The sequence below is a fragment of the Nothobranchius furzeri genome, chromosome 4 (genome assembly GCF_043380555.1).
Source record: "Nothobranchius furzeri strain GRZ-AD chromosome 4, NfurGRZ-RIMD1, whole genome shotgun sequence".
Classification (NCBI taxonomy): Eukaryota; Metazoa; Chordata; class Actinopteri; order Cyprinodontiformes; family Nothobranchiidae; genus Nothobranchius; species Nothobranchius furzeri.
In genome coordinates this window covers 47,476,293-47,502,716 of record NC_091744.1, presented here as the reverse complement: position 1 = coordinate 47,502,716, position 26,424 = coordinate 47,476,293, and positions in this window count along the sequence as shown.

The following is a 26,424-nucleotide window of genomic DNA, read 5'->3' as shown; positions in this document are numbered from 1 at the left end:
AAGGAGAAGTGAGATAACACAACCTGTCTTTCTGATTGTTTAAAGTAATTAAAGCTTGGAATAACTGCATCTGCAGGTGCATCAGCACCTTCTACACTGAGAGCCATCTACAAAGGTTTCATTTAACAAACTCCCTAAAAGTTTAAGAAGCATTATTAATTGATTAAATTAACGTTTACTTTGAATCTTTCTGAATTTGCTCCTTAAGGTTTAGCATGACAGTTTTATTATTGATGATGAGATATTTCTTTAGCAGGACTGTTTTAAACCCGTTACTGAATAATGCATCTGCTTTAAAAATTTTAAATCCTGAGATGAAGAGAAGCTGATGAATGTGAAGTCACTCCGGGAGCCCCTGAAACTCACCAGATCATCAGGTATGAAATATTCAGGGCTTACCAATGAGAGGAGAGAGAAAATACACGGCATGAGTCTAACTGGCAAATCTGGTCTCTTTAATGCTGCGTTCACCTTTTACCCTGACGAGGCTGACATTAATTGACACCTTTCAAGCCTCTCAAGCATGTAATTATGCTGCAGGTAGCTGCAATCTATAGCACCTATCATTTTACAGCGATCGAGCTTTGCATGGGTAATTCATTACCTCTACAGGAAAGTAAGATGGAACAAGTGGCAGCCTGAAATGATAAAACTCAGAGGGAGGCTGAAGTTACTGAATTGTTAACATTTATGCAAAAGTCAAGTTATGGATTCCAGCTTTACTGCATTTTATAGGAATCAAAGTGTTAGTTAGAAAAACCTCCAGTTGGTTTATGTGGAGAGGGCGGGGCTTAAAACCCGTACTGGAGCCAGCCACTAGGGAGGTGAGCAGGTGAGGGCTGCTGAACATTATTTATTTATCTAAATGTGTATATCATGAAAGCTCTCATCTACGTGTTATCCCAACACATTTGGAGTCGCCTAATAAATGAAGGCCTCATGAGTTGATCTCTTTGAAATAAACGCTCTGGCGCTCCTGTTTCAGGAAGTAGAAGTTACCCGGAGCTGGGGAGAGAAGCTCTGAGCACGTCTGTGGGTCACAGGTCAGCAGCAGAACCACAGGAGCGCATGTGGGAGGATTTCCTTCCACTGAAGCGAGTGTCTGTCTTTCAGAGGTACGTGTCACTTGGAGAAGTGATCCCTGGTTGTGAAACTTTGGCTGAACAGCACTCTCCAGTGTTGCAGCGCAGTGCGGACACAGCCTCTAGGACGGGGGATTCGTTTCCAGGCCTGGAGGGCCTGTCTACAGCCCGTTGCTCTGCTCCAGCAGTTTAACTGAGGGGTCGCAATAACAAAACCAATCTGTCTTCTTTAAATATGAGATAACTGTCTGAGCCAGACCCAAGGCGAAGAACCACTGGTCAGAAAGAACAATAAAAGCTCCTGCAAACTAAACTGGTTGGATGTTTTAATGCTGCCACATTTTTAAATCTCATCTATTTATCTTCAGGAAAGGTTTCTTGCATATAAACAGCTAAGTTAAATTCATTAAACCACAAATTTTATCAGTAAGATTGTGTGCATGAGGCTGTACCTGTAGTGTGATTCCTTTACATTACATCATGTGTCAATGTGCTGTAACCCATGAGAAGGCACTCATTGAAGTATTTTATTTGTTTAAATTTCAGTCCAGTGTGTTATTGTAGTCCATAACTAAAGTGCATTTCTGTTACAATTTTCAAAAATATTTACTCACATGCAGAAAATCAGAGAAAACAAAGTGATCAAACATAGATGCTGGCCCTGTTCTGGTAAAAGAAACCCCAAAATAAAACACGTGAATAAGTTAAATAAACCTTGATTTTTAATAAAACAGGTCATTATAAGACACTTTAGAATAATCTAGCTAATTTTAGAACATTATATCACTGTTCAAAGTTACTGAATTTGTCTCATAATTTTTAAGTAATATAATGTATTTTTATAAAACAGATTACTGTGGAATATTTTTTTGTTATTGAACAATAGATACTTTTTCTGATCAAATATAGATTATTAGAATATTTTTGAATATTTTATATTTGAGGATCTTTCTCATTATCATCTTCCTTCTGTTCATCATCATCACTGAGGGTGAGAATGGTTGGTACAATAACTGTCCTGCATTTCCCAGAGAAATCTTAGTTTAAAACTACAAAATGTATTTAATATCATAATTGTTATTATTACTGTTACCATGAAAGATTGTCGAAAAATCAACAGAATTGACCTAAAAATATTCATAATTATGTTTACTTGTTCAGGGCGTATGTTCAATAATGACAGATTTGATTTTCATGCTAAGATTCCACCAACTTTAATGAGTTTTAACATTTACAACACATGTATCCTTATTTAGCACAACTAGTCAGCTTGGTGATGTGGGAGTTTCATGAACCTAACATTGTTAGTTTTCAGAGATCTGACTGTAAACACGAGAGGAGACCGAGGGGTTTTCTGGCTCTGCAGACACACCAATATTTGGCGCGTTATAGCCCCACCCTGATTGGTGGAATGGCGCCATGGCGCAGAATGTGACTAGCTTGATCTCTGATGATTGTTTGGGTGAAATCTCGTAATTCTAAGAGTTTGTAAAAAGGCACATCATTTATGATGTGAGAGGAAGTGTCTAAATATGGACGTTGGCCATATTAAGGGTTAGGCATTTAGCTTTTCCCCTTTATAGTTATTTAAACTATCATCTGTTGGCTGCCGGCCAAACATCCTCATTGATAATAAACAAATATGAGATAATCAGTGCTGTTACCGTGTCTGCCAGTCCTAAGAGGTTCTGTTTGAAACGTGCAACCTTAGATGCTCATAAGTTCTCTTTGTTTCTTTATTAAATTAAATACGGCTCCAGTGCTTTTGCAACAATAATAATCAAGAAAGAAGAACAAGCATGGGAAAAAGAATCAATTTCAATTTAAAATCTATGACAAGCTAATGGATGGTGTGTAGGGCTGGCTGTGGTGGGAATGTAAAGTGCTCTGAGCTGCAAGAGGAGGCAGAACTCCTGCAGATGCCACCAAGCTTAATGCTCCCCTCCAGTTTGGAAGTCTCATGAACTATTGAATTTTTATTTCATACAGTCATTGCACACCTCAGCGTTCAATATTAATCATTCATTGCATGGCATTTAGGATCACAGCCATTTTCAGTGAAGAAAAGTGCACAGACCATCCTTTAATCGTTTCAACACTGTAAAACCTGTCTTTGTAACATAATTTCTGATTTAAATCAGGATGGTGTGCATTCCTTATTCACTTCTTCTCAGTGTTTCAAACTATATACAGCGACGTTCATGTATAAAGTGCATAGGAAATTATTACCAAACAAATTATTAATGCTATTTATAAAACCAGATCACGTATATAATTTCAGATACAAACTTAACTTTAGGCATACATATTTTAGAACAACATTAAAGTCATTTTGTATTTCTGTTACGGGTGTCAAAGTTTGGAATAAGCTAAGTGGGGATCTAAAGCAAAGTCCCTCATTGCATGAGTTTAAAGAGAAGTATAAAAAAATTATACTAATTAATTACATGGAGGAGGAGGAAAAGTTGTAAGGGTGTTGCATTTGATTGTAATTGTCTATTGTTGGTGAACTGGGAGCTGTGAACATGGCGGGGGGGGGGGGGGGGAGCATAAAAAATGTAAATTTTGTTTGTGTGATTGAGGATAAAACATGTTATAGGAAAATGGCAATGACACTCAGTGTAGGGAAAATCTTTTTTTGTTTTGTTTTTATCTTACTTGAAATTTGATTTGGGGGGGATTATATAAGCTACCAGAGCTTCTTTCCCTTCCTATTGAACATGTTCTACATATATATATATATACATACATGTATATATATATATATATATATATATATATATATATATATATATATATATATATATATATATATATATACATGTATATATATATATATATATAGACATACATGTATATATATATACATATATATATATATATATATATATATATATATAGACATACATGTATATATATATACATATATATATATACATACATGTATATATATACATATATATATATATATGTATATATATATATATATATGTATGGGTTTCTTTTTGAATACTTTAATTGTCTATTGATTTACATTATATATATATATATATATATATATATATATATATACATACATGTATATATATATATATACATACATATACATACATATATATACATATATATACGTATGTATATATATATATATATATATATGTGTGTGTGTATATATATATATATATATATGTATATATATATATGTATATACATATATATATATATATATATATATATATATATATATATATATATATATATATATATATATATATATATGTATGTATGTGTTTCTTTTTGAATACTTTAATTGTCTATTGATTTACATGTTCAACAAAGAAAGAAATGAAAATGAGTGAGAAGGGACAATTTAAAAATACGTTTTTCAAAAACAAACTGGCTGCAGCTAAGAGGCTTTGGAGTAGGAATGGCTCCTCTCACTGACCTCACAGCTTCTTCTTGTGTCCTGATCTGTCATACAAGCACTGCCTACGTGTGTGAGGCTGGTGGGATGATGTGTGACCTGTCCGTTTTCCCAGGATGCTCGACTTCACAGATTCAAACAAGGAAGTCACATCATCCCTGCAGGATTCAGTGATTTTCTTTGATTTGACATGTTTGGTTCTGCCTATGACTGTTGAGCTAGCTCAGCTTGATTCTACTTCACTCTGGTTAATGTGCACCAGCCTGAGCTTTGGCTCTACTACTGGTCGGATGTTCCAACCAGCCAGAGAGAACTCTTGAGGACACTAGGAACCTTTTCATCTTTGGGAGCTCACATGCTTTGATTCAGTTTTTTTTTTGTTAAAAAAGAGACCCAGATCTATTATATCTTGACAACTGGAAACCATTGTTTGAACCTCTATATAACATATAACACTTTGTTGGGGCTCACAAAGGCCCAGGAGCCCTCATAAAGGACCAAACTCAACCCCATAATAAAGCCCTACGGAAAGACTGTCCATTCATGGTGTCCCGATTCACCATTTAATCGATGTTGTGCAATGTGACACATGAACATCCATTGTAAATGTTCAAAAACAATTATGAATAAATTCTGAAAAACAGCCACAAGGCATGGCAGGAACATCAAAGTCAAGCCTGGACACATTTGGAGGACGGACCAGAGCAAAAACCAAAACTGCAATGACTGAAGCATCAGTCACTGAGCATGGGATTTACTCATCAGGGGATTAAAGAAAAGTTGTGTTAAAACTAAAATAAAATAAGACTACCAACATGTGACGGTGTTGTAGCGTTAGGAAGTTTATAATGGTCTGCCCTTAACAGCTGCCCCTTCACACAGTAACATCGCCAAGGTCGGACGCTTGGTTCAGTATGTTTACATTCCAGGAGAAGAGACAGAAGAACAGAAGAAGAACGCTTTTCATTAATTAATCAAAGTACTTTATTTGTGATAAGCTAATCAAAGCATTGGTTGATCATTAATAATCAGGTGAATGATCTGTGAAATAAAGATGTCATGAATTATGTGTTTAAATGAATAAACAGGACTGCGCCAGACAGACTGATATACATTGCCATGGAAACGCATGACACATTGTTTTCAACCAATCAGAACTTTCGTCTGTCGTAGAGAGAATCTGGGATGTTTACTTAATGTGTCCAATCCGGTTTACTAAGATAGGTAAACAATTAGGAGATATAAAAGAAGGCAACGCCATTTTATGGGAGTTCCACGTTAAGTTCCACGTTGACATCAGCTCTGTTCGATCCGAGCTCCAAGGAGTTACATCATACTCTCAACATTGTTTTCAACCAGCTCTCAATCCATCACCGCAAAGAGGAATACAGGCTGGCCATCTGTATTTCCTGTTTTAAGCTGAGAACTGTTCAAGCTGGAGATTTCCGTCGTTTGTACCAACGAGACTACGTTCTTTCAAAATAAGAGTGAACTTGCCGACGCCTGCCGACTACTACCGGAGTCATCCTCAGACGGGCTTTGTAGTGCTGCGACCGCTGTTTCACCAGCTCCAGTACAACCGAGGGTCCCAGGACCTGGCATTTCCTGATCTACACGGGAGACTCCATATACGGTAACGTGGTCACGGCAATATGGCGGCTCATGTCATCAGCTTCTGAAGCCTCGTGGTAGCCTAGTCATAACAAACCACATTCGCTACGTCAGCCTAGAGATTCTGAACAAAACACACACACACACACACTAACTCGAAACATCTAAATCCATATGCATTCATCATTGAGATAGTCCTGGTAGGTTGTAAGAATTTATAATTATAGAAATTAAAGATTCTTAAACGATCCCAACTCTCTCTCTCTTTTCTTGTCTCTCAGTCAACACAGAGTGTTTTACTCCCTGATGATAAAAACAACCACTTCTGATGACCTAATTAAAGTGTATAAATATACAAAATCAGATAATTAAATTATCTAATTACAGTATATGAATATACAACTTCAAATCACAACATTATGGCGAGCTTAGCCTGATATCTGCACAGTTTATTACACTTTGTGCCGATTTTGAGACATATTTGGGATTTTTGTTCAGTGTGAGTTCAGAGGGAAAGGAAAAGGCGAGCCTTTCCTCCATCAGCTTAGAGCAGTGCTTTTATCTTGAAGGAGGGTTGCACATTCATCACCCTCCACAGGAGGCGCTGTTTCATCAAAACACCTTAAAGCTGACGTGGCGTGAGGCCATCTTGAGGCCTAGGTATATTTTTCCTGTCTTGGTACGTTGAAAACTGTCTGTTTTATTGTTTGTAGCTGTGTTTGTGACACTGTGTGGACATTTTTAGTAAAATCGGAGATTTTACTCCCCGTCGAGATTCATTCATTTCGGTGTGGCGACTGATCAGTGCCAATTCTTTTCCGGGTAACCACGCTAGCATAATCGTTAGCTTAACTCGCTAATATTATCAGCTGTAAGCTGTAAGCCGTGGATAGAGACCGCGGACCGCATCTGCACACCAGAGTGCAGTCGCTAAAGTCCCTAATTACCTGGTCGCTGACGACGTTTGGTTAATCAGGCATTTTTTTGTGCTGGTAGCTCCAGACAATAGCTAGCATTAGCCAGAGAGCTAACTAGCAACATCGGTTTAGCCTCGGGTACGCGTACCGATAAGCTGTCTAAGCCGTTCCGACGCAGCGAATCTGCGTCCTAAATTCCGCTGAACCTTCCGGTACAAAGTACAGTCGGTTCAGTTAGCGGAGATTCTTGTCTCCGCTCCGGTGTGTAACACCGCGATTCGCTACCGGGAGAAACGCCGAGTGACGGACGGCGCATGCGCGGCGATCCGCCATCTTAGGTAACCCGACACGTAGTTCGACCCGCCATCTTGGGTAGGTCAAAAGAGAATGTTATTTTTGGCATTACTAAACGATTTTGCCCAAAATATTCATTCAAAAGCCAAGCTTCCCTGTAACTAATTCTTTAATAAGTCTACAGGTAAGGTTGTTTCTGGAGAAATTAGTAAATTAAATAACACATTACTGATTTGGAAGATGGGCTCAGAGGAAACAATGCAATTTCCATCACAACTTCAGGCGGCGATGCAAAGCGCTTTCCTACCAAGAATGACTGAGATGAGGAACATGATGAACATGATCAGCACTCTTCAGCAGGACGTCGAGGGCGTCAAACAGTCTGTGCGTGAGTTTCAGGCAACACGGGCAGCAACCCCGTGTTTGGCAGAGACGCCGCCAGATGAGACAAAGATGCTGCAGGCTGATGTTTTCACAGGTTCTGACTCGCAGGAAAACAACAACACCTCGAAGGAAAGCAACAACACCTCACCGGTTGTTCCATCCGTGGCGATGTTAGGCGATACACCCATGGACAACGACCCTGGTACCGCTATCGCCGTGACTGACAAAGTTTTGCTAGCACCTCTGGTCGTGAGGACGGGGTCTAATTGGCCCGCAGTTGAGGTCACTGTAAATCAGGGACATCGCTGTGTCGCGTTACTGGACACAGGTGCGGACATTACGCTCATGAGCGGGGATTTTTACAGCAGCATGTGCGACAAAAGGGGGGAGGGCCTCTCACCCCCCCGACTCATTACCGGCTCGATGATTTTCACTGATTTCGGTGGCGATCCAGGAACAGCGTCTTCGAAGACTGAGGTGAACATCTCGATAGGGGCCATGTCCTTCAAACACCCCGTGTACATCGATGAGAACATGTTCTTTCCCATGCTCATAGGGTTGGACTGTCTCCGGTGCCTGGACGCTAAAATCAGCTACAAGTCCGGGGAACTGTTTGCGCATGTGACAAAGCCTAAGCCGTACAAGCCGCCGCCTGACAAGGACTTCCACTACTCTGTGGCAAGCCTTTCGGGCGAGGCCGCGACTACGGGCTCACCACCACGCTCAAAGCCGCCCGGAAAGCCACCTGAAGTTCTGTCCCAGATTGAGAATGTCATAGACCAGGCTGATGCTCTCACCAACGAGGTCGAGCGAGACAAACTACGACAACTTTTGCTGAAGTACTCGGATTTTCTTTCACTTGACTCCTTGGACTGTGGTCTGACCACTATCCATGAAGTCTGGATTCCTACAAGGCCAGATGCACCGCCGACCCTTGTGCGGCAATACAAGATTCCCCTGGTGTCCCAGGGACCAGTCCAGGAAATCATTGACAGCCTCTTGGCTAAGGGGATCATTCGACCCTGCAACAGCACCTACTCGGCTCCGTTGTGGCCGGTACTGAAGCCTAATGGTAAGTGGCGACTAACCATTGACTACCGGCAACTCAACAAACAGGTTCCCTTGTCTAGGTGGCCTATGGCATGCCTGGAGCAGGAGCTTCCACGAGTGAAAGATGCTAAGTACTTTTCCACACTTGACATTGCGTCCGGATTTTGGATGATCCCCGTCCACGAATCGGACCAACACAAACTTGCCTTCTCCTTTGCCAACCGGCAGTACACCTTCACCCGGTGTCCTTTTGGTTATTCCAACTCACCTGCTGAGTTCAACATCTTCTTGAACAAAGCCTGCCCCGATGCTCGAGAGCGAGGTACCCTCATCTATGTCGACGACATTCTTGTTCGTCAGCGTACGTTAGATGATCACCTGTCCGAACTGGACCATTTCATGGGTCAGCTCGCGGCGGCAGGTGCAAAGATCTCTCTCGCCAAAGGACAGTGGTGCAGGTCGCAAGTTCAGTATGTTGGCCTCCTGGTGGGACCACAGGGAGTGCAGCCTCAACTTGGCAGAATTCAGGGCATTGCCACCATCACCCCTCCGACAAACGTCTCCGAACTTCGGAACTTCTTGGGGGCCTGCAACTACTCGCGTCAGTTCGTGGAACATTACGTGGACAAAGCACGACCTCTGACTAATCTGTTGAAGAAGGATGTGGCATTCGAGTGGGCAGAGCAGCACCAGCAGGCCATGGATGACCTGAAGGCCGCGATGTACTCGGCTCCGTGCTTGGCGCTCCCCAACTGTGACAAGGTGTTCCACCTTGAGGTTGGTTTCTCAGCTCACTGTTTGAGTGCTGGTCTCTACCAAATTCACGACTGCGACAGGCGTGTGGTAGCCTATGCTAGTAAGCTCTTGTCTGGGCCTGAGTTGAAATACTCAGACTGTGAAAAAGCTTTGCTTTCCACCATGTGGGCAGTTAAGTACTTTGCGAACTACATTGGCGGCCAGAAAATCATCATTGAGACACAGCACCAGCCGGTGACCTTCCTTAAGAGTCAGCGCATCAGGGATGGTGTGGTGACCAATTCGCGGATTGCGTCATGGCTGCTGGCTCTTCAAAGCTTCGACATCGAGGTGCGCTACGCCCAGAACCGACGTAGCCCTCTTGACATGGATTTGGCTGCGTGCCAACACTGCTCAGACGACGCGATCGCGTCACTCCTGCCAGCCAGTCCCCCTCAGACTATTCTAAACCACCACTACTACGACCAGGACCTGAGAACTCACCTGCTTGCAGCATTCTCGTTCCTACAAGCATCTCTGGAGAAGTCGGCTGAAGGCAGAAAAACGTATTACGATAAGAAAGCCTCACATTCCGAACTCGAGGTGGGTGATGAGGCCTGGTACTACATTTTCGCTCCCAAAACGGGTGGCAATAAGGGGAAGCTGGCTAAGAAACTTTTGCCCAAATGGTCGGGTCCATACCTGATAACAGATAAGATCTCTCCGGTCGTGTATCAGATCAAGATCACCGGCAAAAACAGGGCACCCGTCTACAAATGGGTACACAGGGACCATATCAAACTGCGCAAGGGTTCCGCAGATTTGGCCGATGACAACAACAATCTACCGACTTCAAAAGGGGGGTGAAAAATACGTCCCGTTGGTTCCACAGGTTTCTATCTCAGGTTACACAAATTTGTTTGTGAGTGTGCATGGTTGTCTTTCATGTTATACGTCACGTGCAGACTTAGGGTGTGTTGAGATGGACGTGCTGTGGGCTCCTGGAGTCAGGTAAATGGCCAGGTAACAGTAAGTGGGTTAGGCCACATAGTACTGTTGTCCAAAATTTTTTTTTTCTCTTTACTAATCACAATTCCTTATGGGTACATTCACATGAAGGGATTACTAACTACTGATTTACATTTTGGTACTGATTTACATTTCTGATTTTTGATAGTATCTTTGAAGTTGATTTAAGAGTGATTGTTATGATTATCAAGTTGATTTATCTTACGGGCCATAACAAATTTTGCCCCTATCCTGACAGCATGTATTTCCAGTGAGGATTCACTGATACCAGTTAGGGTTCTTTCATTTTCTGCTTTTCGCATCATCCTTTTTGCATCTTACACGGAGAGGGTTGCAACCATTTCTTCACTTAATGGGTAATTCACATAAAACTTACACATAGTACAACAGGTACTCATAGAGTTAGGTTTTTATTTCTTGATGACATGAAATGCCATTTTGTCGTGTCTACATTGAAGTGCCTGCACTGTGCTCTCTCTCCTCTGCTGAGCTCGTGAGGATCCTGCTTCCTGGGGGTGGATCCGTGCCTCGTCATCTGCATCGACTACTCCTGGGTGGTGCTCCGGCTCGTTGGCCTTGGATGACCGTGGTTCCGGCATGGCTGCTGGGACACCTCATTCGTTGGGATTACTGTCTACTACTCTTCCCTTTTTGTGGATTACGATAAGTACTGTTGCAAAGTTCAATTTTTATTTGGAATATTACCCTGCCAGTGGATACAAAGTTCAATTTTTATTTGGAATATTACCCTGCCAGTGGATACACAGATCAATTTGCTTTTTGGAATAATTACTTGCTCGTGGATATACACAAGATTTGCTCCTGCTTTGCTGTTTTGCCCGTGTGGATATAAAGCTGCTGTTGCTTCAATTGTGGCTTCCCTGGGGAATAGTTAATAACCTGCTGACTTGTGTTCTTCCTGAGGAGTGTGCGAGACTGTTCTTTTTTTTTTTTTTTTTTTTTTTTAACGTGTCCTGTCTGGCTGTGAAGCAAGCAGAATTGATGTCTGAATGCTGGTGACAAGCCTTACAGATTTATTCTCAGGTGGAGCATCAAAGCGTTTGCTTTTAATGTCACGCCTGATACTTAAAACTTTATTGTTATTGTTGTTGAATGCTTTGTAATTCCGACCAGACACGGAGACAGAGGTGAAAGAGAAAGGAAAAGAAAAGGTGGGGAGAGGGGGGGGGGGTCCACAAAAATAAACAAAAATGAACAAGAGTCTGCTTCTAGACCTGCAGAAAAAAGGACAAAAAAAAAAAACAAAGGGACACAAAAAAAGGGACACGACAACAATACAACAAGATCTACCTATCACTGCGTCAACTTGATGAAAAGAAAAAAAAATATATAATCAATATTGCTTAACTGAAGAATCACGATAATAAATCACAACGCATTAAGTGCCCACCATAGTCTTAAGACCTGTGTTTAACGTGCCCAAGCCCATACTTTTGAGAGCACCATGTGAGCACCTGTGTGTGTACACGCGCTTGTTTATTTAAGGTTTTTCTATAGGAGCGCCCAACAGAGAGTGTGAGGGATCCCAGATCCGCCCCCCAAAGATGCGCAGGAGACGGGGGGAGCTCCAAGTCCCAGAGATCCAGGCGCTGCCCCAGAACGCAGGAACCCCAAGGAGACTGCAACCAGGAAGGCCCCCGTCCCCCTCGAGAGGCACAGAGGATCGCCCCGGGGGGCCACAACCAGCAGCCGGCAGAGTCCCTGGAGATATCAGCGGCAAGCCCACAGGCCCGCCCACAGCCTCCCACCCCCTAGCCGGCCGAGCCCGGGACCCAGCGACCCGGGACCCAGGGGCGACCACCCCCGCCGGGGACCCAGCAGAGCCCAGGGACCCAGACCCCACCAGGAAGCCACCGGAATCTAACAGGCAGATGCCAAAATCTTAAACCCCCAGACCCGGTTGCCACAAACACTCAGGCAGACCAAGGCATAAGCCCCACACCAGGTGTGGCAGGGGGAGTGGGGACAGAGATCTATATCATCAAGAGAAGTTCCAGGAGAGGGGAGGACCCAAAGGCCCCACCTGACATATACAGTCATACACAAACACAGTCACACGCTCCCTCCCTCATTCTCACACATGCACATACAACCCAAGACTTCCAAAAATGCATGCCGGACACCCACTCATGCTCCCCATACACACCCTATTCACTCTGGTCCCGGTACTGCTGCACATTGGGTACAACCATCACCGGTAACCAGAGTTTGACCCTTTCTGCTGGGGTGCTGATGAGCAGGCTCCACCGCCCAACGCTGAGCACAGCAACCCACCACCCCAGACCCCAACCAGACGGCCAGATCTCCCTCCTAGCCTCCAGCCCCAGGAAGCCAAGCAACAACAGAGGTGTGCTAAGACCCCTAGTCTCCCTCCGCCTGCTCCATTATAGTGTTGTGTGTTGATGAGGTGTATTCCATGGCTGTGGTGAGCGGGCAGTGCGGGCATCATCTGGCCTATGCCAGCTGATGCCACCGCACCACCCCACTTACACCCTCAGCCATCAGTGTCTAAGTGCAGTTTAAAATTGGAAGTGGGCACCGGCACTCGGGAGGAGGCTGAGAAATCCCCCTGCCAAATGCCGTTGAATGTGCTCACTCCCAGGGCCCTAAGTGTGTGTTTGTGTAGAATGTCGTCAGTGGAAGTGTTTAAGGTGCAAATAAAACTGGGGGGCAGGGTGCCACAGGAATGCGGAAATGGGGTCCATACCCGCACTCCCTGACTTGCCCACCCCCCAAGGTCCTATGTGCATGTTTGTGTGATGATGTGAGGGAGCAGGAGGAGAGAAATATGTGGGGATGGGGAGGAATGGCTGGTTGGGCTTAGCCCTCCAGGGAGCCATCTCCCCCACTGGCCCCAATAGGCACTTCTGTTGTCAAATTGCTGCCCAGGGCATGGAGACCCCAGCCCATCCTGCCAGGGCCCAAAGCAGCAGCATTACAGAGCCTCACGGAGCCCGAGGGCACCAACCCAGCCCCACCCCAGCAGAATATCTATGCCCATCCCTGCATTTGCACAACTTCCAGATTATATAAGACATGGGACATCCAGGTAAGGTTGGGTCCTCCCCCTCCTGGACTTCCCCCTCCCATGTGATGGAACAGCAGAGGAGCCAAGGTCTACCTGAGGTTCCTGAACCTGGGCCAGGCACTGCTGCATGTTCCTGCCTTCTTCCCAGCAGCATACATGTCAGGACCCGACCCCCAAGGCCCCGCCCAGATCCTCACGCGGGGCTGGCCACACCCACACCCCGAGCCCCCAGGCCCCCACCCAGACCCGCCCAGGGGTAATGCAGCTGCCAGGCAGTCACCCATGGCCGCCGCCAAGACCTCCAAGGGGCCCCACTCACAACCGCCAGTAGTCCACCCCCCGAGGCAACCCAAGCACCTCCAGAGGGGGGCAACGGCCCCCCAGTTCCAGACACCCCCAGTGAACCCACCTCCAGGGAACATCCGGATACTCCAAAGTCAGACACCCCCCCCCCCCCCCCCCCCATCATCCCGCAGGACAACATCAACGGTCCCCCATCATCGCTATGTGATGGAACCGATCAAAGGAGCCCAGAGAGATTGATCTGAAGTGGAAGCAGAGGCTATATAAAGTGTAATATCATCTAACAAAAGATTTCTATACTGGTTAATGCAGAGAGTTTCTCTATTTTTCCAATTCAAGAGGATAGTTTTCTTAGCGATGCATATGGCAGTCAGAACCACGTGAACCACAGATGTTTCAATCGGGACATCGTCCAGGTTTCCCAGTAAACAAAGAGAGGGGGTGGTTGGGATATGACATTTCAGAGACTTTGACAGGTCTTCACACACTCTACCCCAAAATTCCTGGACAGGTGGACAGGACCACAGTGCATGAATGTAATTGTCAGGAACGTTGTTTGTGCAGTGTGTACAGGTGTCAGATGACACAAACCCCATCTTGAACATCCGATGACCTGTATAGTGTACTCTCTGTAGAATTTTGTACTCATTTAATTGTAAATTGGAGTGTCTGATCATTTTAAAAGTTTTTAAACAATTTTGGGACCAGAAGTTCTGGTCAAAGCTAACTGATAGATCCACCTCCCATTTTTCAATAGGGATTACTATTCTATCGTCTATTTTGGACAGTGTCTTATAAACTTTAGACAGTAGTTTGGGGGGTTTGAGATTATAGAAGTCTAATACCCTTGGTGGTGTTTGTAATTCTATTTTATTGAGCTTAAATTTTTGTTTGACTACAGATTTAATTTGGTGATATTCCCTGAAGCATTCTCACACTCAGACACACCCACACACTGTTCTTCCCACACACACACACACACCTAGGCGGAGATCCCAGGGGGGACGGGGGGGACCCCTCAAACAAAGTTGTCCCCCCCACAAAAGCTATTGTAAACACAGAAATGCTATTAGTAAACCTGTATTGTCTTCTAAAATCACAACGTAAAAGTTAGTCTGCAAATACAAAACAATGTGCTTTTAAGTGTTGAGAAATTATAGTCCCCCCCCCCCCCCCCCATTCCTCAAGTTCGTACGGTCGGTCCACACGCGCTGTTTCCAACGGGCGGGGCTGCCGTCTCTGCCCCGCTCACAGCTTCACAGCAGCCCGCAGGCTCACAGGAAGCGGGAATCAAAAAGCCAGTGGTTTCCTGCAGTAAGTCATTTATCACACGCTTGTTCTACAAACTTAAATATGTATGTCAAATGTGGTCAGAAATGTCAAACATAGACACCGATTATCTTTACATTTTGATCACCGGTCGGAGATCCCTTTATGACAGACCACCACAGTAAAAAAAAGTTGTCACTTCCTGTTCTCTGGTCATTCCAGGATTATTCCGCTATTATTCCTCCATTCACTAAGGTGATCAAAAGTTCCTTTTTCCGGACACGTACGCTTTCACGGTCTGCCCCTGGAATCTGCGGAGCATTTATAGATAGATGAAAATGTCCGTGTTTCATCCTATTTAGCAGATGAATATGGTAGAATCAAAACTAACTGGCCCGATATATGGAATACCACAGCGTTTAACCGCTCTTATCCCGTCTTTCCCAGGCTCTGCAGTTGTTTACAATATGTCAAAGTGCAGGTGCACCGTGCAGCTTAGGGATGAACTGGTTGTAGCAAATGTGTGGTGGAGGCACGTTGCTCAAAGCTCTCAGTGTAAAACATAGAGCCAAAGATCCCGTTGGCCACACAGACCCAAAAACACTATGAAAACTGAGAAAAGTGAGAGATCGATTAAACTGAAAGATAAACTATAGAGTATGTATATGTTTAGTGTATTTGTAAAGTAAAAGTTTTTAATTTGTATTATTAAAATGAAACAAATATTTCAAGAATATATTTTTAGATTTTGTGTATCTTTTCATTCAGTAGGACTTAGATAAAGTTATTAAATATTACAGAGTTATTCTCTAATAGCCTACAAACATTTCTATGATTTATTAAAGAGATTTCAGTCATTTTGATACTTGACTTGTGAAAGCTGGTTTGAAGTTTGTTATTTTTTCTAGACATATTTAGAAGGAAAATTTCAAATATATTAAAATCAATATGGAACTATTTGGATAGTAGCTTTCATGTTATGTGATTTAATAAAATTTTAATTTGACATTTATGTTCTCTTTCTTTGTTGTGAAAAAATTAGATACGTTTTAGTGCTTAAAATTAATGCTTTGCATCCGTCCACACGTGTAGCTGTTGGTCAGCTAATAGCCGTGTCATTTCAGGACATGTTGCTTCAACTATTAATGATCTACTTTTAAATCTTTATTCTGAATTGCTTATTTCGTTTTAGGCCACAGTCTTGTTATTGAAATGAAAACAAAGAAAGGATGCTCATGGAGATGTACAGAATTGGCAAGATATTATTGTTGATCAATATCCTCCAGCTCCGTTCTAATGACAATATCCCATCTTTGTGTGTGTTGCTGTCCAACTGTCAGCAGACCAGGTCAGTTGAAATGGCAGAGAAACAAAAAACGGCAGACATCAGGTCGTTTTGTAATGCTTCAGAACGTCAAGTAAGTAGAAACTTGCATTTTGATAAAGACATCTATAAGAAAGAAATTAAATTGTTTCTAAATGGTTTCATTAGGCAAAGTCCAGTCACTTGAGCACAGGCAGCCAGAGCCTGTCAGACACAGGCACAGAGTCACAGGTCAGTCGCTTATGAGGACATACAGTGTTCAGTGTTTCCCCTAGGAATTTTTCCAGGTTAGATGCTGTTGGTCTTTCTTCTGTTAGACCAAGCACAGGTACGGAGAAGATGGAGTTAAACACCTTTTGAGTTGGCAGAATGTGGAGTCAAATGATCAGAGAAGTCCAGTCACTGTTTCACCGCTCGAGAGGGGAGAGAGCTTTGCAACTTCAGCAGGTCCCGCGATCTGCTCCTGACAGTTGCTTCAGACACTCTCTCCGTTCTGCTGAAAACGGCTGATTTTTATTGAAGATTAATGGAATGTTACATACGCAGTTTGCCATGTACATACGTCATTGGTCATGACAGGTAAAAAATAACAGCCTTGTTAGTGGACAGTTTAATACATCACTAGAACATGCATCCTTGAGATTACTAGGAACATCCTGATACATCCTTGACAGAAAGATACATTCGCCGGTACCGAGAGGAGAGTGAGAGGAGCTGGAATGTGCTCACTCCCTTCTATGGTGCAGAACAGAACATGCTGCTGTAAATCTTTGTGTAGAGGCCTTGAGTATCTGAGCAAGTGTCCATAGCATAGAGTAATACAAATGAGCTTATAAGGTAAATATATAAAAGAAGCTTATAAGGTAGATACATATATTTTCAATCCCCCTTTTGAACTCTTTTAAGAGTTCAACAAAGATGTAGGAAATCAAAACAACAACACCAAATTTCATCAAAAAGAATCTAATAAGCAAAGTTTTAAAACACCAATACAAACAATCAGATTACAGCTTCTCATATTTCCAGCAGTAAACCAATACAAAAAACATGATCATATATGTAACTGAACATGTTACAACATGATTGGATCGCATGCTCACCCGTATGAGGGCGAAAAACCCTAATTATCGTACGTTAATAGGGAAAATTCCCCCATGTCCTCCCATTTTGGGACGAACGCCTTTTGGCACAGAGTGGGCATGCCTAGGTCATCAATGATCAAAAAATAAAAACAACACAATCAAAAACTCATAGAAATGAACAGGTGAAGGGATTGTTACATAAATCACTGAACATTCTCACACTCTAACATCATCTTCTTCATCATGAGAGTCATCACTATCATCAGAGGGTTCCCCTCCCAAATAGATGTTAGGATTGGCTAGTAACAAGGGCATCTGGATAATTGGGTCAGCAGGTGGAGGAGAGATGGCAATGGTGATCAATCTGTACATTCAGAATTGAGTTTGGAAATGCAATGAGCGCAAACATATATCTAATACTAAAACAGATAAATGAGTAATAATATAAAATGAGTAGAGGGGGTAAAATAGAACCCTTGTAAAATAAATGAGGGTGTGAAATAGAACCCTGATAAAATAATGGAGGGTGTTAAATATAACCCTTGTAAGATAAATGAAGGGTGTTAAATAGAACCCTTGTAGAATGTTCGTAGGGTGGTTACTTCTTCCCCCTGTTAAGGTCCCTTCACTGGCTCCAGGCAGCTGCAGGGGGTGATGATGTCAAGATTCTCGTCCTGCAGGATGTGGTGGCAGCTTGGCATGCTACCTCGTCCCGCAGAATTGGTAGCTTGGCACGCTACTGTAGTCAGCTACTTCTCTTCCTGGTTTTTGGATCCTTTTTCTGTTTAGGCAGATGTCGGCTGCTTCTCGTCCTGGTCCTTGGGTCCTCTTTCCTGGTCAGGCAGTTGTCGGCTGCTTCTCTTCCAGGTTAGGCTCCTCCCTTTGTGACAGGTTCTCTTGGACCTCGGTCAGGGTGCGGTGTGGCTCTTCCGCTGCAGCACACTGGGTCCAATGGTACCAGGAGTCTCCTTTGCCGTCCAGCCGGACAGCGTGTGACGTCCTCTCCGTGATCCTGTAGGGTCCGGTCCACCTTGGTTCCGTCCACTTCCTTTTGGTGACTTTCAGCAGGACCCAGTCTGTCCCAGGTTGTGGAGATGGGGCATCTGTGGTGGTACGATCAGCCTTAACCTGTAACGAGAACTGAGAGACAAGACTATGCAACAGGTTATAATATGACCTTGAGTCGAGGGAGTCAGTCAGGTCAGCAGTCAGAGGTAGTTTTGTGGCGGGTCCTGGAAACGGCCGTCCAGTCTGTAGTTCAAAGGGAGTAAACCTTGTGGTTTTGTTAACTGAGCTCCGTGTGGACATCAGAGCAAGGGGCAGAGCTTCTAACCAAGTTAGTTTGGTCTGTGTTCAGATTTTAGCCAATTTGACCTTTAGCGTTTGATTCATCCTTTCCACCTTTCCCTGGGACTGAGGATGATACACTGAACCAAACTTGTGTTTCAGTCCCAGCATGGTTTCAACCTCTTGTAGATCTTTGTTCTTAAAATGTGTCCCATTGTCCGATCTAATTTTTTCCGGGAACCCGTGTTGGGGAATGTAATGATTGATCAAACATTTGATGACTGTTTTGCTGTCTTCTTTTTTCGCAGGCCAAGCCTCCGGCCATCCAGTGTAGGCATCTACACACACTAGGAGATACCTGTAGCCTTTTACCCTGTCAATCATATCTGTGAAATCTATGATTATCTCTTTTCCAGGGCATGTTGGTATTGGAAATTGACCTTGGATTGGTTTCAGGGTAGGTTTAATGCCAAACTGAGTACATTCTGTACAAGTTTTAACCAAATATCTGGCCATGTCTGTTAGGTATGGATGCCACCAGGGGGACAAATTCCTCACCATCTGTGCTACACCAACATGTCCAACACCATGCGCTTCTTCCATTGCTGTTTGCCTGATGCCAGGTGGTAGTATGGGTCTACCATCTGGACTTCTCCAAACATCTGTGTTAGTGGCGCCTCTTGCCATTCATAAAGTTTTTTCCTGTGCTGAAGCCTGATCTTGCATGTCCTTCAGTGTTTCTTTTGTGATGGAGATCCTAGGATCAATGCTTTTTTCAACAGCTACTGTTTCAACCATTAGATTATACACAGGAAGATATTCAGCTGTTATCTTGGCAGCTCTATCTGCCTCCTGATTTCCCTTAGATATAAAGTCAGAGCCCTGACTATGTCCTTTGCATTTTATCACTGCCACTTCTGCTGGAAGGAATAAGGCTTCTGCTAGTTCCCTCATCTCAGACTCATGTTTTATGGGTTTCACCCCAGCAGTCACAAAGCCAGCTCTCAACCACTGTTTCAATTCAACATGTACGGCTCCTACAGCATAAGCTGAGTCACTGTAAATATTTACTTTCTTCCCTGTACTCATTTTGAGAGCGGCAATAATAGCTAACACTTCTGCTCTCTGTGCTGACTGTTGTCCTTTCAGCTTTTCCGCTCCTGCAGTGAACCACTCGCCTGTAGGGAGTTGCTCTACTACTGCCCAGGCAGCTTTTAATCCATCATTGTCATCTCTGTAGCAACAGCCGTCTGTGAACCAGTTCTTATCAGGATTTTGTAGTGGGATTGCACTTAAATCTGGCCTGACTTTTTCTTCTATTGCTGTTCTTTGTTCGCACGAATGAGGTTCCCCATTACTCATGTGGTCTGCCATGTTTATCCCTTCATGTGTGTAGGTGATGTGTGGGGCCTCTAGGATCTTACTGATTTTTCTTTGTCTTAGTGGGTTCATGGTGAAAGCTTGTGATGTAATGTAAGCTACTACACTGTGTGTTGTTAGTACTTTCAGAGGATAGCCCATTACAATATGTGCTGTTTTTTGTAAAATTTTTGCAAGGCCTGCTACATGTTGTGTGCAGGGTGGGTGTCTTTTTTCCATGTTATCTAGCATGACACTTATGTACATCAAGACCTGTCTCTGACCTCCCCCTTTTTTCTGGAACAGAACTCCATTTACATGAGTTTCTGATCCAGAAACATCAAGGAAAAACGTAGACTTGTAGTCTGCAGTAGCTAAATCACTAGCAGTGGAGAGTTGTTGTTTGAGTTTTATGAAAGCTTCTTCTGCTGGAATAGTCCAGTTCAGGTGAGCTGTGAGTTGACGCATCCCAAAAGGTGCTATGAGAGCATGTAGTGGGGCAGTGAGACCAACATAGTTAGGGATGAAGTGTCTACTGTAGCCTGTCAGGCCTAGGAAAGATAACATGTCTTTGACTGTTTCAGGTTTAGAGTGATGGAGAATGGAGTTTCTGTGATCTGGTGACAATGAAACACCAACTTGTGAAACCATTCTGCCCAAAAATGACACTTGTTTCCTGGCTATTTGAAGTTTGGACCGGCTGACCTTAAATCCAAGCTTGGCCAAATGAGTTAGTAGTGTTTGAGTAGCTTGTAGACAGGAGCCTGCAGAGGGCGCTGACAGGAGCAAATCTTCAACATACTGCACCAAAACACAGTCATCAGGTAGGGGGCATGTGTCTAGGAGCTGACGCAAACATTGGTTGAACAAACCAGGTGACAGGGTGAACCCTTGTGGCAACCGCGTGTATCTGAATTGCTGCCCTCTGAATGTGAAAGAGAAAATGTCCCTCAGAGACTCATGAAGTGGAAGACAAAAGAATGCATTTGCCAAATCTATGCAGGTAAACCATGCATGTGAAGGTGGTAAATTTGTCAGAGCCACATATGGGTTAGGGACGGGAAGTGAATCTGTGTTAAGTAGGGCGTTTATACGACGCAAGTCATGAACCATTCGATATTTACCAGTATTTTTCTTTTCTACAGGTAAAATTGGAGTGTTCCCTTCTGACATGGATGGCTCCAACACCCCTGCCTGCAACAGGCCATTGATGGTGTCTGCTATCCCCTCTTCAGCATATGGTTTGTGTGGGTATTGTGGAACCCACAGGGGAGCATGATCTTTTAGGTGAAAGGTCACAGGTGGGATGGACACCAACCCAACATCGGTGGGGCCTGTTGACCACAGGGAGGTGGGAAGCGAGTCTAACATTATTAGAGCATCAGGGTGATCGGTTCGTTCACGGCCATGAGATCTGCTAATAGTTTCCTGTTGTAAATGTGTCGAATTAGTACAAACCGCAGTGATTTTAAATGTCTGAGTTGAGTCTGAATACGACACTTGTGGAAGAGGAGTTGAACGCCAATCAGTGGTTGATAGGGAACGTTTAACCATTCCTCCTAGTTCTTTTGCCTGATGGGCCGGATATAAAGCAAGAGAGACATGAGGTACTGCCTCATCTCCCATCATGTACCATGCCAATTGTTCCTGGGTTAGGTTGGCTGCTGCGGCCACACCTTCTGGTGCAGCATAAATATCTGTTGTTTGTACACACCATTGCTGTCCCTCTAAATGATTTTGGAAGGCTTCCTTGTACCAAACTGAATCATGTCTGTCATAGAATAATGTTAGGTGAGGAGGGTCAGGGGGAGAAACATAAGGATGGACCTGAGTCAGCCAGGGTTTCCACTGCTGGTACAGAGTCATTAAGCCAGGAGTGTCCTTGGTTTCTGTGTCCAACAGAGCCCAATAAATCTCAGCACAGTCTGATATGTCAGGCAGTTTTTGGGCCAAGTACATGCCATCACTGACTTCTCCGGTGCAGGGCAAAATAGTCCCTTCTGGCAGAGTGACAGTAAGTCCCGTAGGACCACACAAAATGGTGGCTCCTAAATTGATGAGGAGATCTCTTCCTAGTAAGTTGACTGGAACTGTTGGTGAACAGACGAAGCTGTGCAGTACTGTCTGGTTTCCCACCGTAGTTGGGAGTGGCAGGGAGAAAGGCAGGGTTTGTTGTTCCCCAGAGAAGCCCATAACTGAGATAGTGCGTGTAGATGTCTTAGAGGGCGGTACAGTTTGCATGGTGGAGCAGGTGGCACCAGTGTCAACCAAAAATGGTTGATGTTGTCCATCTACAGTTATTGACAGCAGGGGGTCTGCCGTGGCTCCCTGACCGTCGGAGTTTCTCTGTGGGGCGTCCTATTGCCTTGGACCACCCTCCCACTGTTCCCAGCCCATCATTGGCATCTGGGTGTGGGGTCCGGTAGGCCCTCCTCGTCCTGAAAAGGTGCCTCTGCCTCGACCTTCCTTTTGTGGGCTGTATGGCAAGGGGCAGTTCCTGTACCAATGTCCTGGTTGACCACAGTTGTAGCAAATGTCTTGAGCACGTGGTCCCCCTTTGCCGCCTACTGGCCTCCACTGTCCCCTTCCCCTGAAACCGCCTCTGGTTCGACCAGCAAAAGGTGGTCGCTGGGCAGCATATGGGTTGGGTGTGTTTACATATGGCCCTGAATATTGTGGCTGTGGCTGCCCTGAATATGGTGGCTGCGGCTGCCAAGCTATAGGTGAAACCTGATCAGGAAGTGTCTGCTGTGGTGGGGGTGTGGCTGTGGACGCAACCATTTGTTTCTTAACCTTGTCCCCCTTTTCATCTAAAGTCTTTTTTGCGGCTTGTAATTGGACCCTGAGCAATTGTTTTTGTAAATCTTCTAAGTTATCAGAGTCTTTTTCTTCCTTTACCTGCATTTTATTAAGGTTAAAAATAAGATGTTTTTTCCACTTGCTAAAATCACAATCCCGCAAATCAGGGTTGTCCTCCATTTTCTGAGTCACCGAGTCAGGGACTCCTTTCAGGACTGCATTTTTAAACCACATACTGCTCGTGCCCCGTTTGGATGGGTGTTGGCCAGTTTGGGCCACCCAGGTGTCAAAGGCTTGGTTCAGGTAAATTGAAGGATTTTGTTTAGCATCCCATTTAAATTTGCACATTGAGCTGCTATCTTTCAGCGGAAACATCTTTCTGACTGCTGGGCCTAATTGAGCTATCACTCTACCGAGAGGTACAGAATTAGAATCACGAGTTGTGCCAGCATCCTTCTCTAAGGCCTCCGCCTGTGAGCGTGACGTGCACCTAGTGACTACTGCTCTGAAGTCTCCCAATGCAAGGTCCTGTCCAGCAGTGAGGGTGTCAAAGTCTGAGAGCCAAGTATTTCCACCCTCCTGTATGTCTGGTAATTTATCTATTAAAGCCTGAATGTCCCCAAGGGAATACGGCGGATAGACTTTCTGGGCGTTGGGTTTATTCTGCACCAGGGGTAATTGGTAAGTGGGTGGGCCCATGGACCTAGTATGTCTTCTTTCTGGTTCTGGGGATTGAGGGCGGGAAAGCAAATCCCCTTCTCCCCCAAACTCTTCCTTAGTGGGCGGTTCTGGCCATTCCTCCTCTAGGAGAGATTCATGACTCTGACTGGCTGCTGGAGGGGGATCAGATGATTCATGCCCCACCAGAACCATCTTAACCACTACACTTTTATTAGGGTCTTCCTGCTCTTCACCCTTTAACTGGGAGGATGCAAAAATTGGTGTTTGCTTTTGATCTGGTGCTTTAGGCCATACTGGTGGGCAGTTTGCCCAAGGCGCTGGAGGGGGAGCATGGGAGCTCATACCCGTGTTGTAGTCAGGTGCGACCAGGCCCTGATTGAAGTAGGGAGTGGTGAATTGTTTTTGTGAGTTATCTATGTCCTGTCGTTTAGCTCTTAATTCGAACGGTGCAGCTGGGTTGTTTGCAGACGGACTGCTGTTTAATGTTTCATTGCTTAGCAGGAAAGGATTATGTGTCTCAGGGGCTGAGGGCCTGACTTTAACGTCTGATCCTGATGTCATGGTTACACTTGACCACTCACTCATATTATCAAGCGGAACTTCAGGCTGAATGTCCAATGTACCGCTTGTAACTTTAATTAATGGATACATTCCAGCTGTCGGAGCAGCAGATGAGTAAGGAGGTGGAGATTTATTTTCCTTCTTTACTCTCTTCATATTAGGCCTGGCGGTGTTCCATAACATTATCCACTGCATGTAGTTACTCACACGAGCTGCCTGCTTGTCAACCTCACTTTTTACTTTCTTTCTTGCCAACACTCCAGCTTCCCTCAGAGTCTCTGCAGCTTCCTGCCTTTTTTCTCTCGCTTCTGCAGCCTTCACTTCCCAAATCTTGCTCCAGTTACCTCTGCTGTTAACATCTACTCCTTTTTCCTTCATCGCTTTTTCTGCTGACTTTCTCAATAAAACCTTATTACTCGTGGCTTCAACTGGGCTGCTTGTCATATTTATTACAGTCTCTATGCAAGCTAATTGCTCTCCCAGTGTACTCAGAATGTCATTAGGTCCCCATCCATCATCCTCCGTTCCACAATCATATTCTTTTTCCATCATTCTGTTAGTATGTTGCTGATTTTGGTGACAATTTGGACTGATGAGGGTTTTAGCCCATAGGGGGCTCTAACTCACCAGTATTAATTAGTGAGACAGTGCCAATGACCTTTGTGGTATTTCCTTCTTCAACCGTATTTCAGGTGAGGAAATCTTGCCTAGAGCATCCACAAAGGCACGCTGTATTTCTCTCACTTACACATACAATTTGTTAGTACAGTTCATTCATTCATTACCCATCTTATCTGCGGTGGGTGTGGTGATCACCGCTTATTCAACTAATCCCTATTAGCTGTGATATGAAAAATCATATGAAAAATCTATGTGTTTTTACACTTATCCTTACTATCTGCACTGTGAGTGCAGATAATATGTTTGCTAAGCCTAAAGAGACTTATTTACTCTCATTTGGAGTTTATTCTGTCTCTTTTATTATGTAATTCAAGTTAATCAGTCAGCTCCATCTGTTTTACCGACAAAGCTGATTGAGACTTGACATTCATACAGCGTGTTCTCTAACTATGGCGTGTGTTTTGTGTCAAAAAACAGTTTCATAACAACATTGCTCATTCCTTGCAGAAACAGTTAAAAATATTGCTCATTTCATGCAAAAACAGTTAAAAACATTGCTCATCTCATGCAAAGGTCCTCGACCTATAGAATTTAGGGAGCTCTCTCTCTAGCCTCCCAGGGCCTTAACCCGAACCAGGTCCTCGACCTGTGCTACAAAATTTAGGGAGCTCTCTCTCTAGCCTCCCAGGGCCTTAACCCGAACCAGGTCCTCGACCTGTGGACTTTTAGGGTTCCCACCCCTATGGAATCCTAGCCAAGCGTTATATAACCTCGTTATATTTTCTATTCACTCGTCAGCAAATAGTGTGGTCAGCCACGACCTGGAAAATGGATTTTAGGACCTTGTCCTAGGCCTCCAGCCTCAAACTCTGTTCTATTTCCTTATCTCATTTATCATTAAACCATTGTAAAAAATCCTTATCTTATTTTACCATTAAACCATTACAAAAATCTCTTATTTTTTCTGCACTTGTCTCCACTTTCTTCTCCAACTATTATTTTAGGACCACAGCTACTATGATTCTGGACACAAAGGCTTTGGATAAATCCAATGAGCAGATTTTAGAAAATAAGGCCTGCTTACCTTAGTTTTTCACCGCAGTGTTTTTGTGCCAAGATCGTTCGCTGGGTCGGTTGGTCAAATCGTCCTCCAAAAACTCCTTTTTCTTCAAAAAGAAAAAATCCTGTTCGTGACGCCAAATTTTGTTGGTCTTTCTTCTGTTAGACCAAGCACAGGTACGGAGAAGATGGAGTTAAACACCTTTTGAGTTGGCAGAATGTGGAGTCAAATGATCAGAGAAGTCCAGTCACTGTTTCACCGCTCGAGAGGGGAGAGAGCTTTGCAACTTCAGCAGGTCCCGCGATCTGCTCCTGACAGTTGCTTCAGACACTCTCTCCGTTCTGCCGAAAACGGCTGATTTTTATTGAAGATTACAGGAATGTTACATACGCAGTTTGCCATGTACATACGTCATTGGTCATGACAGGTAAAAAATAACAGCCTTGTTAGTGGACAGTTTAATACATCACTAGAACATGCATCCTTGAGATTACTAGGAACAT